Genomic DNA, 13,752 nt, shown 5'->3' on the forward strand with positions numbered 1-13,752 from the left:
ACAGTGTGTGCCTGAGTGGTCTATGATTGGGAACTCAGTTTGAGCAGTCCCACGATCTACTCAATGCTGGCCCTGTGGAGGCATGTACAAATGTACATTTCCTCAGTGTCAGGGTGAGGGTTACTGTCTGTTGTCATCAGCCTGGTGGTCAGAGGATAGTCCCAGTCTCCCAGCAGTCAGCCCTGTATCCAACAAGGCACCGTAAAAGCTTCACACTCCAGAACGTGGGAGTCATGACATTTCACAGGATATCTTGTAGAAACAAGCAGTACTTTAGATTTAGATTTAAATTTTATTGTCACGTGTACACAAGTACAGGAGTACAGCGAAAAGTGTATAATGTCACCATGCACGGCACCATCTTAGGTGCAAAAGACTTAGGTAAAAAGTAATAAAAGAAACAAAGTTTTAAAAAAAGTTAAGCATTTTACCTTCATGGAATAAGCAGAAAAATAAAGAAATAAGGTAGCAGTTAACATTGAAGCCGTACTTAATATAAAGTAGAAAAGTAAAGGAATAAAGTTAAAAGTTCAAGTCTTCGATGAATCCTCTGCTTAGCTCGCACTCCGGGGGTGGCGAGATAGTCTTCACGTTAAGGAAGTGAAACCCATTTCTCTGGCTGAGTACAACCAGCTGTTCCCTGGGCATTCTGGAGGTAATATGGACACAATCAATAGCACTTTGTACCTGTAAGAAACCCGCTGTAGCAGCATCCTAGCAGCAGCCAAGGATAAGCTTACAAATTGTTGAGTGAAGAGAGTTTCAGTCACCTCCTGGATATATTTATGAATGGTTTACTGTAAAATTCTGCAGAGCTCCCCAATGGCTTCCTGAAACAATCAACTGGCATACAAGGTGAGGGTTTCTGTTACCTTCAAAGTAACTGGGATGGGATTGCCTTCTAGTCTTTGTGGCTGCAGGCACACATCCAGCAACTGGCAGATGAACCAGATAATATCCTGGGTCAGCCTGAGGTGACATAGGCATTGCCTCTTTCTGTGAGTTGCAGATAGCTGCAACAATGCCTATAGTTGCAGTTCCTGGCCAATACCTGTCATTGATGTGACTTCTGTTGCCCTGGATGTTGTACCTCTACAGGCTGGACTGCATGCTATGGATGCTCGTGCATCCTATAGTGCTACTTCCTCCTCAGCTACCATATGCAAGGCACCAAAATAGGAGGAAAGGCAGGTTGTGAGAGGGATACAAACAGTTTACAGAGAGATACTGATAGGTTAAGTAGGTCGGCAAAACGTTGGCAAATGAAGTTTAAGTTGGGAAAATGTGAGGTTGTTCATTTCAGAAGGGAGAACAAAATAGCAGAATATTATTTCGTTGGAGAAAAACTGCAGAAGGCTGAGACACAAGAGAATTTGGAGATACTTGTGCACGAAACATACAAAGCTAGCACACAGGTGCAGCAGGTAATCAGGAATCTATTGGCCCTTATTTCAAGGAGTTTGCATATCAGAGTAGGGAAGTCTTACTCCAACTGTACAATACAATATCCTTTTATAGTCACGTGTACTCCATTGTAGGAGTACAGTGAAAAGCGTAAGAAGGCAGACATCTTAGGTACAAGTACCTTGGTACAATTGTTGGATACAGCAAAGGAATAAAAGTAGTTGCTTAATTACAGAGTTGAAAATAAGTTAACAATAGGAAAATATTAAGGGATTAACATTGCAGTGTTCTAAGGTAAATTCTAAGGTAAGGATTGTCCCCTCACACGAGTCTCCATCCAGGTCTCGCAGACCAAATGCTGCTCCAGGGCTCACAGCTCGCAGTGTGCTGGGGCTCATGCGATGCGCCTGCAGGGCCCAGAGCACAAGGCCATGCTGCTCACTCCAGTCCCGCCGCGGGACATGGCCCGCTCGCTCCAGTCTGCCGCGGGACACAGCCCATTTGTTCTGCAACTCCACTCTCCGGTGGGGGCGGGGAGACGGTGATGGGGGAGAAAGGGAAAACCAGAAGAAGAGAGGGAAAAAAGGTAAAGGGACTGGCGAGCAGAGAATGGACAAGTTGTCTTATGAGTGAAGGCTAAACAGATTGGGACTCTTCTTTTTGGAGTTTAGAAGAGTGAGAGGTGGTCGCATTAATGTAACTCCTTTCTTGTATCTTAGACATCACGAGAGGACAGTTAATCCACAATTTGGCTTCATAATCAATGAGATCTCTTTGTAATGTGATGCCATGACCCCTGGAGCCATTTGGATTATGTGGAACTTGAACCTAGCTGTTCATGATTCATAGAATCACAGAATTGTTACAGTGCAGAAAGAGGCCAATCAGCCCATCATATCTGCACTGACTACCTGAATGAGCATTACCACATGGTGCCATTCCCTGGCTTTTTCCTGTGCACGTGCATGTTATTTCTATTCAAATTATCATCTAATGCCTTCTGATTGCCACAATTGACTTTGCCTCTAACATGCTTCCAGGTCGTGCTTTCCAAACACGATTCATTGTGTAAAAAGCTTTTTTTCCCTCACATCACATTTGTTACTTTTGCAATTCACTTTGAATCTGCTCCTTCTCGTTCTCTAATCTTTTTTGGAGTGGGAACAGTTTCTACCTACAATTGAGAACTCTTGTGACTTTGAAGACTTTTGTCAGATGTCCCTTAGTCTTCTTCTCTCCAAACAGTAATTTTGAAATAATGCATTCAGTTCTGGTCTCCCTGCTTTAGGAAAGATGTTGTGAAACTTGAGATGGTTCAGAAAAGATTTAGGAGGATGTTGCCAGGGTTGGAGGGTTTGAGTTATAGGGAGAGGCTGAAAAGGCTGGGGCTATTTTCCCTGGAGCGTCAGAGGCTGAGGGGTGACCATATAGAGGTTTATAAAACCATGGATATGGTGAATAGCCAAGGTGTATTTCCCAGGATAAGGAAGTCCAAAACTAGACAGCATAGCTGTGAGGGGAAAGATTTTAAAAGCGACCTAAGGGGCAACTTTTTCACGCAGAGGGGAGTGGTGGAGGTGGGCACAATTACAACATTTAAAAGGCATCCGGATGAGTACATAGCTAGGAAGGGTTTACATATGGGCCAAATACTGGATGTGTTGGACCGAAGGGTCTGTTTCTGTGCTGTACAACTCTTTGATTCTGTGAGTACAGTCCTAGCTTCTTTAACTTTGAAACTGAAGTTTATTATCGCTGAAACTATTCTTTTATATCTCTTCTTCACACTCTCTAATACATTCACACCCTTTATTGTCTGTCTGTGGTCTTCTTACAAAAATGCTCACCCTTCTCCATATTAAACTTTCCCTGTCACTTATTTGCCCACTTCATCAACTTGACTATGTCCTCTTGGATTTCTGCACTGTCCTTCTTACACTTTACCATGCTTCCCAGTTTCATATCATCAGAAAACCTTGAAATTAATCCCTGCACACTGAAGATCTAAACTATTAATATACATCAGGAAAAGCAAAAGTCCCAATACCAACCCCTGGGGAACTCTACTACAAACCTTCTTCCAGCCTGAAAATTATCCATTGACCATTACTCTGTTTCTAATCACTCAACAAATTTTGTATCCACATTGCTTCTCTATTCCAGAGAAGTTTCTAGAAGTTTCCCTACCTCCGTAATTAAACTAGACCGGCCCATTCACTGGCTTCATGATTAATGGGGCATGCTTTAAGCTGGAGAGAACATTTAAGCTTAACTCTGTGTGCCCAAAAAAACAGTCTCCTTCCACTTTGGAGATAACCTTTTCAAAAGTGAGACATTTTGGTTGACTACCGGAAGATAGTGGAATTTACTTTCAGTTCATGGTGAATATGTTCAATCTTCCTCTGTCATCTATCAAGTTTGCCCGATTCTTTATCTTCCTGAATGCCTTACCATCCCCATTATCCTGAACCTCCCCCCTGCCCACCCACATTTCCACTGATCCTATCCATGTGTTTTATACACTTCTCCATTTTGCTCCCTAACCCATAACCATTCAGGTCCCAATGCCCCGCCAGACTATTTATCCTCCCATCCTTGAGTCACCTGCACAATTACATTCCATGACTCCCCCCACCTCAGGAGGCTGTACATTCCCCAACTCTGACCTACCAACTCCAACCCTACCAGATCCCTACAACAGTGAACATAACCTCCTCAACCCAATACTGTCAGATACATCCCAGACATGAACAAGGTCCACACTCTGAACAACCATTTCCCTGCAACTCTCCCAAATGCTCAGGATGAGACAGGACCTGCTGTGATATTTACCTTCAAATTCTTGGCCAGAAATTACTCTACTTTTGCCTCCCTCCTCCCCTTTGCTGTCTGTGCCCCTCAGTCACAAGTAACCTCCCTCCTGTTGCTATTTGCACTTTTACATGGCCCATGGGTACTCTGCCATCTCCTCTTTGTTTTGACAATACTTGGAGATCTTACGTGAAACTCAGTACAAACATCATTGAAAGCTGTCTAGTTGTAAGAACAGAGCAGCAAGTCCTTACCCTAAAGTGAAGGAAAAAGTGAAGATTGCCAGATCCATTCCTGTTACAGACAGTCAGATATCTAAAGGGATGGATTTTCTTATTTGGCTAGAAGAGAATTGGGAAGGCCCATGTAATTTTAGCAAGTTAAACATTAAATGAGATGCTGCCGAATGCAGATATACTCCCCAGAACCTACATTTCAGATAGTCAACCTACCTTTGGGGTCAGAGAGTTTAATTGCAAAATTTTATCCTGCCATTGAGAATCTGTTTGTTGCCCAATTAAATTAACAGACTGCCATTCTTACCTTTTCATTTTGTAAGATCCCACCCAAAATTTGGAACAAAATGACTTGGAAACCTCATCATTCAAAAATTTCATAAAACGTTGCAAAGTTAAAGTGTAACCCTTTTCTGATCATATTTACTTCCATGATATCCTGACTCCCTGTGGAAAAGGAGCACTGCACAAAGGTATTTAAGATGAATAATTTTAGGCTATATACCTTTATTGTCTCTAGACTTGACCATTCCAATGCAGACCTGGCTTATCTCCTACGTTGAAACCTCCACAAAATTGAAGTAATTCCATAATCTGCTTCCTGTATCCTAATTTGGAACAGGTATGGGTCATCTAACATGCTTATTCTCAATAATCTACATTGGCTCCCAATCAAGCGACATCTTGATTTTGGAATTTGCAATCGTGTTTTCAAATCCCTCTGTTGCCTCACACCTCTATCTCTGTAATGTCCTTCAAAGAAGCAACCTTTCAAGATATCTGTGTTAATCCACTTCTGTCCTCTTATCCTTCCCCAATTTAAACGGGGTCTCTATTTTTAGGAGAACATTTACGTACCTGAGCGTTAAGCTGTGGAATTACATTCCAATATCACTTCACTTCTCTCCCATGCTTTTATCCTTTAAGACACTTCGTAAAATCTGGCTCTTTGGTCACCCATCTGGGACTCTGACCTTATAATTGCTACAGACCTCACTGTCATATTTTATTTAATAATGCTCCTCTGGCGTGTCTTGACAAGTTTCCTTTCATTAAAGACTCTATATAAATGTAAGTTGTTGTAGCTTAGTTTTTAAATTTAACTTTCTTTTAAATGATATCTACAGATTGAATAAAAGAAATACATAAATTCCGCAACTTTGCTAGCAAACTTGAGGTATAGGTTTGCTTCTCTGAAGTAAGTAAGCCTATTCTTGGATAATATATAGGATTTCATTAGTCTCTCAGGAAATGTTCTAACAGTCAGTTCTGTGAGGTGGACAGAGGATATATTTAAATGGTAATGATATGTTGTAAATCAGTAGGTCTCTCATCCAGTTGGGAATAATTGCAGGCAGCAGAAATATCATTATAAAGCCTTGAGAGTTGCTACTATCAAAACTACCAGGGCCCATCTGTGTTATTAACATTTATGAACAGCCAGTGGACTAGCAGACGAAGGGGTGAATTGTGCATATTCATAACTGTATTATTAATGATGTATTTATCAAAAAGTTTTTACCTTAAATAAATAGTGTGTTTCTGACTGTGAATAGATTTATGGGAATGGGCTGAGCACTGAGGAGAGGTGAATTTAATGGTTTGTCTTGATAATTGTGGGCAATGGTGGAAATGTCCTTCCAAGTGATCTTGACTGTAAGACTGCAAAATTTGGGTTTTCTTATTGTTGCTAGGGGGACAGTGATTCATACTGTGTCAATTTTGGATGTTGCTTCTCCATTATTTAAAGTTTCACCTAACTTTGACGTTGGTATCAAAGCAATTGGGGTTCATAATCAAAGCATTGCAAATGCAAAACATGTAGCAGACTGATGACTTCTCCATTTATTTCATCTTTAATCTATGTTGAATGATATTAAATGAATCAATTTCTCTATGACAAGATCTGTTGTTACATCTGTCTTGATTTGCAATCTATTTAGAAACACAGATGGAATACATTATTTATTTGTTGTAGAAATTCAAACGATGCACCATAAGGTCTGATAAATATGTTCAGCCTTGTGCACAGGATATATAGTAATACTGTCCTAAAATGATGTAGTATTTGGAAGTCACTCTAACAAACACAGAAGATAAGCAAGCCATTTGGTCCTTTGAGCCTGCACTGCCATTTATTACGATCAGGGCTGCTCATCTGTCTCATTATCTTGTTCCAGCTTTCTCCCCGTACCCTTTAGACTAAGATCTGTATCCTACTCCATCTTGAAAACATTAAATGTTATGGCCTCACCTGCTTTCTGTGGCAGAAAATTCCCACAGGCTCACTATTCTCTGGATTAAGAAATTTCTCCTCATCTCAGTTCGAAATGGCCTACTCCATTATCCTCAGATTGTGACTGTTCTGTACTCCCTTGTCATTGGAACATCCTGCCTGTATTTATCCTGTCTAGCCTTTTAGGGCTTCATAGGTTTTTATGAGAATCCCCCCTCAATCTTCTAAACTCCAGTGAATAGAGTCCTAACTGATTCAAATTTCTTCATATGTCAGTCTTGCTATCGCAGAATCAATCTGACAAACTTTTGTTGCACTTCCTCCACTGCCACAACATTCTTCCTCAGATAAATAGACCTAAATGCACAAAATACCCCAGATGCGGTCTCACCAAGGCTCTACACAATTGCAATAAGACATTCCTGCTCCTGTGCTTAAATCCTGTCACTATGAAGGCTAATATACCATTTGCCTTCTTTACCACCTGCTGCACCAGAATGTTTACATTCAGCAACTGGTCTACAAAGACATCGAGGTCTCATTGCACCCCCTCCCTTTCCCAATCTACTGTTATTCAGATAATAATCAGATTTCCTGTTTTGCATCCAAACTGGATAACTTCACATTTATTCACATCATATTTCATCTGTAATGCATTTGCATACACTCAACTTGTCAAAATCACACTGAAGCATCTCCGTATCCTCTTCACAGCTCACCCCCCACTCAACTTTGTGTCGTCTGCAAACATGACTATATTACACTTAATTCCTTCATCTAATTCATTAATATGTATTGTGAACAGCTGAGTTCCAAGCACTGATAGCTGACTAGCACCTGAATAGTTATTGCTTGCCACATGGAGAAAGACCCATTTATTCCTACTTTTTGTTTCTGTTCTGCCAACCAGTTCCCTAGCCATGTCAGCATAATACCGCCAATCTCATATGCTTCGACTTTACATTATAATCTGTTGTGTGAGATCTTATCAAAAGCCTTCTGAAAGTCCAAGTAAACAACATTCCTTAGGTCTCCCTTATCAAATCTATCAGTTACCTCGTCAAAATTCTTCTGTAGATTTGTCAAGCATGATGTCCCTTTTGTAAATCCTGTCACTGTTTTTCAAGTGATCTGATATTAAATCTTTTAATATTTTTTATAATGGACTGTCGCATTTTCCCCACTGCTGATGACAGGCTATAATTCCCTATTTTCTCCCTACCTCATTCTTTAAATATTGGGATTACATTACCTGCCCTCCACTCTGTAGGAACTGTTCCAGAGTCTGAAGAATTTTAGACTCACTATTCCTCAGGCTACTTCCTTAAATACTTGGATGTAGATTATCAGGCCCTGGGGTTTTATGGACCTAAGCCCATCAATTTTCCCAACGAATACTGATTTCCTTCGGTTCCTCTCTCTCACCAAACCCTCTGTGTCCCCCAAAGTTTTTGGGACGTTATTTAAGTCCTCCTTAATGAAGATAGAACTGAAGTATGTATCTGATTGGTCTGTCATTTCTTCATTTCCCCTTAGAATTCATCCAGTTTCCACATTTCTCTTCACTAATCTTTTATTCTTTGCATTCCTACAGAAACTTTTACAGTTATTCCTTATGTCCCCTGCAAGCTTACTCTCATACTCTATTTCTATCCTCTTAATCGATCGCTTTGTCCTCTTTTGCTGACATCTAAACTGCTCCCAACGCTGTTGTTTTTCTTGATCAATTTGCATGTCCTTTCCTTGGATCTAATACTATCCTTAATTTCCCTTTTTAGCTATGGTTGGGCCAGTTTTCCTTTGTATTTTTATGCCAGACTGGAATGAACAATTGTTGCAGTTACTCCATGCATTGTTCAAAATAATATGGAAACATAATCAGGCAGTTTCAAAAGGAACTGTTGTTTTACAATATCTTTAATGTTAAACTAATGAAAAGATGGAAATGAATTGCCAACAGAATAACTTGAATATGTGAGAATGAGCACTGTGAAACAATTCAGTGAAGAAAGTAAATATTTGTAATGGATAATGGTGACTGGAACTAAGTGGCCAGAGTGTAGCCAGACCTTAACTCATTCTGAAATAAAAGAGAAAGTACTAGAAATGTTCAACAGGCCTTGCAGTGTCTGTAGTGAGGGAAAAATGAATTAGTTCTCCAGGGTGATGGCATTTTGTCAGAAGTGGTACAATTAAAGATGTAACAAGCTTTAAGCAAGCTGCAGGGAATGAAGAGAAGTGGGGAGTGGGAAGACCTACAGTGAAGGCCGGAGCCCTGGAGAAGTTAAATAACAAAGGGATGATGATGCAAGGCAATGTAAAATGGTAATGGGAAAAGGGTCACAGAACAGGAGACCAAATTGTGAGCAGTGAATACTGCGTACTCGCAGGAATAAATTGCAATAGAATAACTGTTTGACCTGGAAGGAGTGTTTGGAGTATCAGACAGTGAGGATGGAGAAGGTAAAAGGACAGGAATTGTATCTCTTGTGCTTGCATGAGAAGCTACTGTAAAGGGAATGGGTGTCACATGTGATTGAGATTTGAATCATTGAGTTGCTGAGAGATTGGTTCTTTTGGAATGCTGAAAGAGGAGGAGAGGGAAAGATATGTTTGGTAGTGGCATCACATTGGAGGTGGTAGATGATCTGTTGAGTATGGGGGCTGGTCTGATGTGAAATATGTGGATTGAGTAGAAGCAGAACCAATTGTGGTCCACTACAATTCTCTATCATTTGCCGAAACCTGTTCTCACATTTAACAACTACTCCTTCTACTCCAATCATTTCCTCCAATAAAATGTGATGCTTTGGGAATCCATATTAGTTCTCACTATGCCTGCCTTTTCATGAGATTATATAGAACATTCTTTGTTCTAGTCCTGCTCAGGTTCTCTCCCTCATCTTATTTTGTGGCAAAGTTGTGACCATCGGTGTTGTTTCCTGTTATCATCCCAAAACTGTAAAGTTTAATCAACTTTGTTTTCAATTTCCACCCTTCCAGCACATTCACATGGTCAGTTTCTGATTTTTCCATTCCTTTTCTCAACTTTGCTATCACCGTTTCTTGTTGTAAGCTCTTGATCAATGTCCACTATTAACCCATTGATTTCCACAGCTATATCGATTACATATCTTAACACTCTGCCTTCTGCAACAACTCCATTCTCCTTGTTTCTGTTTTATCTGTTTTGAGAATATCACTTCCCATACCAATATTTCCAACATGTCTTCTGTTTTCCAGAACTGAGAATTCTCCAACTGTGGTTGACAAGACCCTCATTCATTTCATGTCTCTTAACTGCGCTAATCAATGGATTATCTTCAATGATTTCTGCCACCTCCAATATAATACCACCATCAACACATGTTGCCGTCACTTCTTTCAGTGGAATTCTTTCAATTCCATAGGATTATTTCCTCCTTCACCCCCAGTCTACTCCATATCACCAAAAACCCTGTCTGCTTCCTAGCACATTTTCCATAAGAGATATAACAGTTTATCTTTTACTGCCTTCCTTCACATACATGGCCACAAACATTCCTTCCCGGTGAAACAGTTTTCTATTTTTACTTCTTTCAAATGAATATACGATATTTGCTTCTCACAATGTTCTGTTCTCCGTGCTGGGGAAATCAAATGCCGATTTGATGACTGTTTTGTAGAAAGGCTTCTGTTCAATTTCAAAACTTGCAGTCATCCATAATTTTGTTCTCTGGTCTATTTCCATTCTGCCCTCTGTGTCCTCAGTTTCCTACGCTTTTCTAATTAAGTTTAACGCAAGTTTGAGGATCAGTGCTTCATCTTTCAAATAGACACTTTAGATCTTTTGGGGTTCACAGTTGAGTTCACCAATTTCAGATTATAACATCAGACTGAATTTTTGTGCTTTTTTTTCCATGGAGGATGTTGGCTGTAATTTTGTTGTTCCAAATTACACATTCCTTAGACATAATTGTTTATTCAATTAACATCTGCTCTTGCCTTTGCACTATCATACTCTGTGTAATTTAATCCCTCCTGCTTTCCACCATGTCACAAACCTTTTAAGTCTCTCCCTTTCTTCCACTACTGCCATTTTTGATTTTTGTTCTCACTGAAAGTCTCTCACATTGCAAATTTCTAGTTGTGGCAAAAGGTCATTAGCCTGAAGAATGAACTATTTTACTCTTTACACACTGGCTACTTGACCTGCTGGCCATTTCTATGATTATCTGTTTTTATTTTAGATTTCCATTCGAAATAGGTTTGCTTTTCTAATTCTAACTGAATTGTTTTATCCACAGCCTTAAAAAAAATGTATATGCCTCTTAATTTGTGCCCATCTTTGGGAATTTGTGCCATTTTCTTCTCCAGAATTTAGCTTTCAAAGCAGCTAAATGGGAAAACAGGTGTAATGTGCACTGTTTAACAACAGCAGTCATATTACGAGAGCATCTTTGTTGAAATTGGGCTTCAAACGAACCTAATGAACATTGTATGCCCTATATTACATTACTGGCCTTATTGTTTGTTTGTTTTCGATTAGATATCAAATGTAGAATGATGCTTTTTCCAGTAATTCAATGAATGAAAATAGGTACAAGAGTAGGCCATTCAGCCCATCGTTCTCTCCCACCATTCAGTGAGAGCACAGCTGACCTATGTCCCAACCCCATTTATGTTCCTTTGTCTGTATCCCTTGATACCCTTTACTCAACCAATGTCTATACATCAACACTGATATGTTTTAAGGTTGATAGTATGGAACTCTGCTGATAATGCTTTTTTGTGGAATTCTTTTTCGTCACTAAGTCATAAATACTCTCTGTTAATGGCAAGCAATTGACGACCTCATTCATCCTTTCTTTGACCTAGTAAAAAACAGCAAAAGCTATATCTTAATTCTATGGGGATAGTTAGGTCATGCCTTATGCAAGAAAGTCTGGATTTTATGATTGCTTAGGTTGATTTATATAGATTATGGCTGTCCAGTGCAATTCCAACGTGTATGAGATATGCCTTTCCCTTTCTCTCCATAAATAGCTTAAAGGGAAATTCATGGCTTTGGTTTATATTATAATGACCATGTAATATTTAAAAGGATTATGAGAATTGTGTTTCTCTACATATATCTCTTTACTGACTTAAGAATGTAACCTACTTACGGGATTTATAAATTTCAATTTAATTTACTCTCATTTCTAATTAATTTAAAGAGTAGAAGTGTAGCATTGTGGTTTGTTAATTTGTTAATAAAAACAAATAAATTTATACTCTTAAAATTAATTTGTGACTTCCCCCCACCCTATCCGCAAATATTGGCGTTGGACACATACCAGCCTCACTGCATCATCATGGCATATCTCCAGTATACTTATAATACTTCAATGCATTTCAGTGCTGCACTGTGGAATACCCCAGGACCTCTCATTTATAACGCTGCTGCCAGGACACTTTATGTGCAGGTACAGGAACCTACCTTATGGATTTGACCAGGGAACATCGAAGGGCTCCTCGCTTGTGCTCTGAGCACTCATTCACTTTGCACCTGTTTTGATGCTCACAGCGTCTCTGCCTTGTCTTGCTTTGCCTCTTGACACTTATCCCACTCAGGCACATCTTAAAAGCTCACAGCACTTCGGTCTTGCCTTGTTGTTTAGTGCAGACACAAAGCCAGGCAGCTTGTCATGGTTGTCAGGTCATCAGTCAAAAGCGTTGAATACGTTGCTGTATAGCACCATGCCATGTAAATCTTACTTTATCTCCAAGAGCCAGAAGCCTATGCAGCAGACACACTACAAATGGCCAAGTCTCAAAGTCTAATTTTCAGAGAAGGCAAGGGAGTCAACCTTCAGTTGGGGATGGGGTGGGGGGGTGGGGTGGGGGAGGGGTGGTCCTGTCACAGAACATCAAGGGCAGCATCTGATGTCAGCCCAGGGGTTTGGGTATGGTCAGTCTGGCAGTTGGGGTGGTTAGGATCAGGGATTTGTACATCTACAATCTAGGGAGTAAGCTGGTGTCAGCCCTATGGGTCCTGTGCCACCAGTCTCAGGAATTGCAGAAGATGATTGGGGAGCTGCACAGAGATCAGTCTAGGGTCTGGTCACTCATCAGGTGGGACTTTCTTTCCAATCATTTAAGAAGGTGGGCCGTGATCATTCCTGGGGCTGAAAATTAAAGAGGGTTATGAAGGCAGCTGCTGCAGGAGGGAGTCTGAAGTGCTTAATTGTGAGGATTGAAGGCTGCATACTGCGATGCAGAATTAACTTGAAATCATTTATAAAAAATATAATTTCCTCAGTCAGTTAAATTCTTAATTTAATGAAGAGATACATGGAATGAAACACAATTCTCGTAATTCCTTTGATTGTGAAGACAGGGAGAGAGGGTGTAACTCTATATATAAAGGGGTGAGATGATAGAACGTAAAATGGAAAGGAGCCAGGTCGAAAGGGTAATTGACAGTTAGCACCACATTGATGTCGAAAGGCAGATGGTACAACGCCTGGCATGATGGAATCCAACAGAGAAAGTGGAGAGATAATCAGTTAAATAGTCCGATTGAGTGGGAATGTGGGCAAGGACAAAGCCAATGGAATGGATGATGGGAGCAACCTAGAAGGAAATATATGTAGACTTGGGGATTAAAAGGCTGACCATGGGACTCACTGCATGAAACATATCACTATTTTCTCCCGTTTGGATGCAAACTGCAAGTGTGCATTTAGGTTGACAATAGCTGCCACCATATACAGAGTGGGCAGGGTAAGTGTTTCATACTTGAGGGAGGAGGTTCCACCTTCATGTGAAGTAAAGCCTTTAAGAGGGCAATAGCATTAAACAGATGTCACTACAGTCCAGGTGAATGACCCCTATGAGCACTCACAGTTGCGTGTGGATCTTAAACGTTGACCTACTGTGTGGAATCCAAATCCTGGCTGCAAGCATTCTTAACCAGTTCAAGCAATATCAATATCAATCCCATCAATGGCTGTACATAGTGCAGGAGCTGCTCATTTCACACCTTGGACCATCAAACACTATGTAGTGCTAAGGATGGCCAACCTCTGGCCCTTCGATCTT

This window comes from Rhincodon typus, chromosome 16, assembly GCF_021869965.1.
Source record: "Rhincodon typus isolate 14 chromosome 16, sRhiTyp1.1, whole genome shotgun sequence".
In the NCBI taxonomy this organism is placed as follows: domain Eukaryota; kingdom Metazoa; phylum Chordata; class Chondrichthyes; order Orectolobiformes; family Rhincodontidae; genus Rhincodon; species Rhincodon typus.